The sequence below is a fragment of the Arachis ipaensis genome, chromosome B06 (genome assembly GCF_000816755.2).
Source record: "Arachis ipaensis cultivar K30076 chromosome B06, Araip1.1, whole genome shotgun sequence".
In the NCBI taxonomy this organism is placed as follows: domain Eukaryota; kingdom Viridiplantae; phylum Streptophyta; class Magnoliopsida; order Fabales; family Fabaceae; genus Arachis; species Arachis ipaensis.
In genome coordinates this window covers 87,109,015-87,116,109 of record NC_029790.2, presented here as the reverse complement: position 1 = coordinate 87,116,109, position 7,095 = coordinate 87,109,015, and positions in this window count along the sequence as shown.

The following is a 7,095-nucleotide window of genomic DNA, read 5'->3' as shown; positions in this document are numbered from 1 at the left end:
TTATAGATAAAACTAATTAACCTTTTTATTAAAATAGTTATGAACAGAAAACTACCTCAGGTTGGGTTGCCTCCCAACAAGTGCTCTTTTATTGTCATTAGCTTGACATCCTCTGTGCTTGCTCAGTTCAGATTTTGAGCTTCCTTCTCCTTGTCCCCTTGTCCTCCTAAGTGAGGCTTTGCTTTGTGATGCTCATCCTGGATGAGTGATTCTTTTCCTTTAGCCCTCTTTATTCATTCTTTCATAATATGTGACAATTATAGCATAAAACCTCATGAAATAGCATGAATTCATACATGGTTGATTAAATCAAAGGAAACATGAAAATCTACCCAATTGGCTTGCTTATGGCTCAAGAAAGTACATAATTCAGTTGAAAATAAAGGAAAAAGGCTAGTGAAACTAGGCTAAGATGACTTGTCATCAAATTCTCATTAAAAATTTTGATATCCTTAATTTTCTTTTTCCAATTAATTTTCAAAAAAAAAAAAACCAAAAAAATTAATAAAATCATAAAATCAAAAATAATTTGATGTTTCTTGTTTAAGTCTTGTGTCGGTTTTTAACTTTGGTGTCAATTGCATGTTTATCTCTTTCTTGCATTTTTCGAAAATCCATGCATTACATTCTTCATGATCTTCAAGTTGTTCTTGGTAAGTCTTCTTGTTTGATCTTTAAAATTTCTTGTTTGGTGTCTTTTCTTGTTTCTCATATGCATTTTTGAATTATTAATGTCTCAACATTGAAAATTTCTAAGTTTGGTGTCTTGCATGTTTTTTTTTCTTAAAAATTTTTCAAAAATGAGTTCTTGGTGTTCATCTTGACATTCAAAGTGTTCTTGGTGTTCATCTTGACACTCATAGCGTTCTTGCATGCATCTTTTATTCCAAAATTTTTATGTTTTGCATCAATTTTATGTTTTTCTCTTTCTTGATTAAAATTCAAAAATCAAAAAAATATCTTTCCCATTTTCTCTCATAAACTTTCGAAAATTTGAGTTGACTTTTTCAAAAAGTTTCTAAATTTAAGTGTTTCTTATGAGTCAAATCAAATTTTCAATTTAAAAATTCTATCTTTTTCAAATCTTTTTCAAAAATAAAATCTTTTTCATTTTTCTTTTATGATTTTCGAAAATTTCAAATTGATTTTCAAAAATCTTTTTCTTATCTTGTTCATAATTTCAAAATCTTTACTAACAATTAATGTGATTGATTCAAAAATTTTTAAGTTTGTTACTTGTCTATTAAGAAAGGTTCAATCTTTAAATTTTAAAATCATATCTTCAAGTTTCTTGTTAGTCAAGTAATCAACTTTGATTTCTAAAATCAAATCTTTTTAATTTCCTTTTCAAAATGATTTTCAATCATATCTTTTCAATCACATCTTTTTCAAAATCAATTTCAAAATCTTTTCTAACTTCTTATCTAACTTCTTATCTTTTTAGAATTAATTTTCAAATCTTTTTCAAACTAATCCTATCTTTTTGTTTGATTCTTATCTTTTTCAAAATTACCCAACTAATTTTCTCTCTCTAATTTTCGAAAATCACCTTCCTCTTTTTCAAAATTCCTTTTTAATTAACTAATTATTTTAAACTTTAATTTTATTTCTTTTCTTATTTTCGAATTTTAACTTTAATTTTAAATTAAAAACAAAAAAATATTTTTATTTTATCTTATTTAATTTTCGAATTCTTCCCTCTCTCATCTCCTTCTAATTATTTATTCATCTACTAACACTTCTCTTCCACCCAAGAATTCGAACCCACTCTTCCCCTCTGTGTTTGGATTCTTATCTTTTCCTTCTTCTATTCTTCTCTTCTTATACTTACATAAGGAATATCTATACTGTGACATAGAGGATTCCATATTTTCTTTTCAGTTTTCTTCTTTTTCATATGAGCAGGAACAAGGATAAGAACATTCTTGTTGAGGCTGATCCTGAACCTGAAAGGACTCTGAAGAGGAAGCTAAGGGAAGCTAAAGCACAACTCTCTGGAGAAAATCTGACAAAAATTTTCAAAAAAGAAGGAGACATGGCCGAAAATAATAACAATGCAAGGAAGATGCTTGGTGACTTTACTGCACCAAATTCCAATTTACATGGAAGAAGCATCTCAATCCCTGCCATTGGAGCAAACAATTTTGAGCTAAACCCTCAATTAGTTTCTCTGATGCAACAGAACTGCAAGTTTCATGGACTTCCATCAGAAGATTCTTTTCAGTTCTTAACTAAGTTCTTGCAGATCTGTGATACTGTTAAGACCAATGGGGTTGACTCCGAGGTCTACAGGCTTATGCTTTTCCCGTTTGCTGTAAGAGACAGAGCTAGAATATGGTTGGACTCTCAACCTAAAGATAGCCTAAACTCTTGGGATAAGCTGGTCACGGCTTTCTTAGCCAAGTTCTTTCCTCCTCAAAAGCTTAGCAAGCTTAGAGTGCATGTTCAAACCTTCAAATAGAAAGAAGGTGAATCCCTCTATGAAGCTTGGGAGAGATATAAGCAACTGACCAAAAAGTGTCCTTCTGACATGCTTTCAGAATGGACCATCCTGGATATATTCTATGATGGTCTGTCTGAATTATCAAAGATATCATTGGACCATTCTGCAGGTGGATCCATTCACCTAAAGAAAACACCTGCAGAAGCTTAAGAACTCATTGACATGGTTGCAAATAACAAGTTCATGTACACTTTTGAAAGGAATCCTGTGAGTAATGGACGCCTTAGAGGAAGGGAGTTCTTGAAATTGATACTCTGAATGCCATATTGGCTCAGAATAAAATATTGACTCAGCAAGTCAATATGATTTCTTAGAGTCTGAATGGATTGCAAGCTGCATCCAACAGTACTCAAGAGGCATCTTCTGAAGAAGAAGCTTATGATCCTAAGAACCCTGCAATAGTAGAGGTGAATTACATGGGTGAACCCTATGGAAACACCTATAATCCTTCATGGAGAAATCATCCAAATTTCTCATGGAAGGATCAACAAAAGCCTCAACAAGGCTTTAATAATGGTGGAAGAAACAGGTTTAGCAATAGCAAGCTTTTTCCATCATCCACTCAGCAACAGACAGAGAATTCTGAGCAGAATCCATCTAGCTTAGCAAATATAGTCTCTGATCTATCTAAGGCCACTTTAAGTTTCATGAATGAAATAAGGTCCTCCATTAGAAATTTGGAGGTACAAGTGGACCAGCTGAGTAAAAGAGTCACTGAAACTCCTCCTAGTACTCTCCCAAGCAATACAGAAGAGAATCCAAAAAGAGAGTGCAAGGCCATTACCTTACTTGGTGTGGCCGAACCCAAAATGGAGGAGGAGGACGTGAATCATAGTGAGGAAGACCTCCTGGAACGCTCAGTGACCAAAAAGGAGTTTTCCTTTGAGGAACCAAAGGAATCCGAGGCTCATCTAGAGACGATAGAGATTCCATTGAACCTCCTTCTGCCCTTTATGAGCTCTGATGAGTATTCTTCCTCTGAAGAGGATGAAGACATTACTGAAGAGCAAGTTGCTGAATACCTTGGTGCAATCATGAAGCTGAATGCCAAGCTATTTGGTAATGAGACCTGGGAAGATGAACCTCCCTTGCTCACCAATGAACTAAATGCATTGGATAGGCAGAAATTACCTCAAAAGAAACAGGATCCTGGTAAATTCCTAATTTCCTGTAACATAGGCACCATGACCTTTGAGAAGGCTCTGTGTGACCTGGGGTCAGGAATAAACTTAATGCCACTCTCTGTAATGGAGAAACTTGGGATCTTTGAGGTGCAAGCTGCCAGAATCTCTTTAGAGATGGCAGACAACTCAAGAAAATAGACTTATGGACAAGTAGAGGACGTGTTAGTAAAGGTTAAAGGCCTTTACATCCCTGCTGATTTCATAATCCTAGACACTGAGAAGGAGGAGGATGAATCCATCATCCTTGGAAGACCCTTCCTAGCCATAGCAAGAGCTGTGATTGATGTGGACAGAGGAGAGTTGGTCCTCCAACTGAATGAGGACAACCTTGTGTTTAAAACTCAAGGATCTCCTTCTGTAACTATGGAGAGGAAGCATGAAAAGCTTTTCTCACTGCAGAGTCAACCAGAGCCCCCACAGTCAAACTCTAAGTTTGGTGTTGGGAGGTTCCAACAATACTCTGAATATCTGTGAGGCTCCATGAGAGCTCACTGTCAAGCTATTGACATTAAAGAAGCGCTTGTTGGGAGGCAACCCAATGTTATTTAATTATATCTATTTTATTTTATTTTATTTTAGGTTGATGATCATGTGGAGTCACAAAAACTATTGAAAAATCAAAAACAAAATGAAAAACAACTTTAAAAATAGCTCACCCTGGAGAAAGAACTTACTGGCGTTTAAACGCTAGTAAGAAGCATCAAACTGGCGTTTAACGCCAGAACAGAGCATGGAAGTGGCGTTAAACGCCAGAAACAGGCTACATTTGGGCATTTAACACCAAAAACAAGCAGTAAGCTGGCGTTTAATGCCAGACATGCGTGATAAGGGCATTTTACACGCCTAATTGGAGCAGGGATGTTAAGTCCTTGACCCCACAGGATCCTCACATTTTCTTCTCTCCTCTTCACACCTTTTCATAACCCTCTTCCATAAATACCCCTCACCAATCACCTCAATCACTCTTCCCCATCACCTCTTCACCACTCACATCTATTCTCTCTTCCCCAAAAACCCCACTACCTCCAAAATTCAAACTCTTTTCCCTCCCAAACCCAACCCTAATGGCCGAACCCTAAACCTTCCCCCACTCCTATATAAACCTCTCTTTCCTTCTTCATTTTCACACAACACAACCCTTTCTTCTTCCCATTGGCCGAATACAAACCTCTCTCCCTCTCCTCCATTTTTCTTCTTCTTTTCCTTCTTTCTTTCTTCTTTTGCTCGGGGACGAGCAAACATTTTAAGTTTGGTGTGGTAAAAGCATAGCTTTTTGTTTTTCCATAACTATTAATGGCACCTAAGGCCAGAGAAACCACAAGAAAGAGGAAAGGAAAGGCAATTGCTTCCACCTCTGAGTCATGGGAGATGGAGAGATTCATCTCAAAGGTCCATCAAGACCACTTCTATGAAGTTGTGGCCAAGAAGAAAGTGATCCCTGAGGTTCCTTTCAAGCTCAAAAAGAATGAGTATCCGGAGATCTGACATGAGATCCGAAGATATGTGTGGAAGGAGCTCAATGGAAAGTTGACTCAAGAGGTAAGCCGGTTCAATTGAGAAGACTGGACCTTAAGCCTGTAGCTAGAGGATGATTGGAGTTTATTCAACGCTCAATCATTCCTACTAGCAACCGGTCTGAAGTTACTGTAGACCGGGCCATCATGATCCATAGTATCATGATTGGGGAGGAAGTGGAAGTTCATGAGATTATACCTCAAGAACTCTACAAGGTGGCTGACAAGTCCTCTACTTTGGCAAGGTTAGCCTTTCCTCACCTCATTTTCCACCTCTGCAATTCGGCTGGAATTGACATAGAGGGAGACATCCTCATTGAAGAGGACAAGCCCATCACTAAGAAAAAGATGGAGTAAACAAGAGATCATGGACCTCAACAAGAGCATGAGGAATTCCTTCACCATGAAATCCCTGAGATACCTCAAGGGATGCACTTCCCTCCACAAAACTATTGGGAGCAAATCAACACTTCCCTAGGAGAATTAAGTTCCAACATGGGACAACTAAGGATGGAGCACCAAGAGCACTCCATCATCCTCCATGAGATTAGAGAAGATCAAAGAGCTATGAGGGAGGAGCAACAAAGACAAGGAAGAGACATAAAGGAGCTCAAGAGCACCATTGGTTCTTCAAGAAGAGGAAGACGTCACCCTCACTAAGGTGGACCCATTCCTTAATCTCCTTGTTCTTATTTTTTGTTTTTCGTTTACTATGCTTCATGTTTATTTATGTTTGTATCTTTACTATATGATCATTAGTGTTTAAGTGTCTATGCCTTAAAGTTATGAATGTCCCATGAATCCATCACCTCTCTTAAATGAAAAATGTTCTAAAAACAAAAGAACAAGAAGTACATGGTTTCGAATTCATCCTTGAAACTGGTTTAATTATTTTGATGTGGTGACCATACTTTTTGTTTTCTGAATGAATGCTTGAACAGTGCCTTTGTCTTTTGAAATTGTTGTTTATAAATGTTAAATATGTTGGCTCTTGAAAGAATGATGAAAAAGGAGACATGTTATTTGATAATCTGAAAAATTATAAAACTGATTCTTGAAGCAAGAAAAAGCAGTGAATAGAGAAGAGCTTGCGAAAAAAAAAAAGGAAAAAAATGGCAAAAAAAACAGAAAGAAAAAGAAAAAGCAAGCAGAAAAAGCCAAAAGCTCTTTAAACCAAAAGGCAAGAGCGAAAAGCAAATAGCCCTTAAAACCAAAAGGCAAGGGTAATAAAAAGGATCCAAGACTTTGAGCATCAGTGGATAGGAGGGCCTAAGGACTTTAGCAAAGATGAGTCACAATCTGAAAAGGTTCACCCAGTTATGTGTATGTGGCATTTATCTATCCTGTGGTAATACTGGAAAACAAAGTGCTTAGGGCCATGGCCAAGACTCATAAAGTAGCTGTATTCAAGAATCAACATACTGAACTAGGAGAATCAATAACACTATCTGAATTCTAAGTTCCTATTGATGCTAATCATTCTGAACTTTAAGGGATAAAGTGAGATGCCAAAACTATTCAAGAGGCAAAAAGCTACTAGTCCCGCTCATCTGATTGGAGCTAAGTTTCATTGATATTTTGGAATTCATTGTATATTCTCTTCTTTTTATCCTATTTTATTTTTAGTTGCTTGGGCAACAATTTAAGTTTGGTGTTGTGATGAGCGGATAATTTATACGCTTTTTGGCATTGTTTTTACATAGTTTTTAATATGATTTGATTAGTTTTTAATATATTTTTATTAGTTTTTAAATAAAAATCACATTTCTGGACTTTACTATGAGTTTGTATGTTTTGTTTGTGATTTCAGGTAATTTCTGGCTGAAATTGAGGGACTTGAGAAAAAATCAGATTTAGAGGTTGAAGAAGGACTGCAGATGCTGTTGGATTCTGA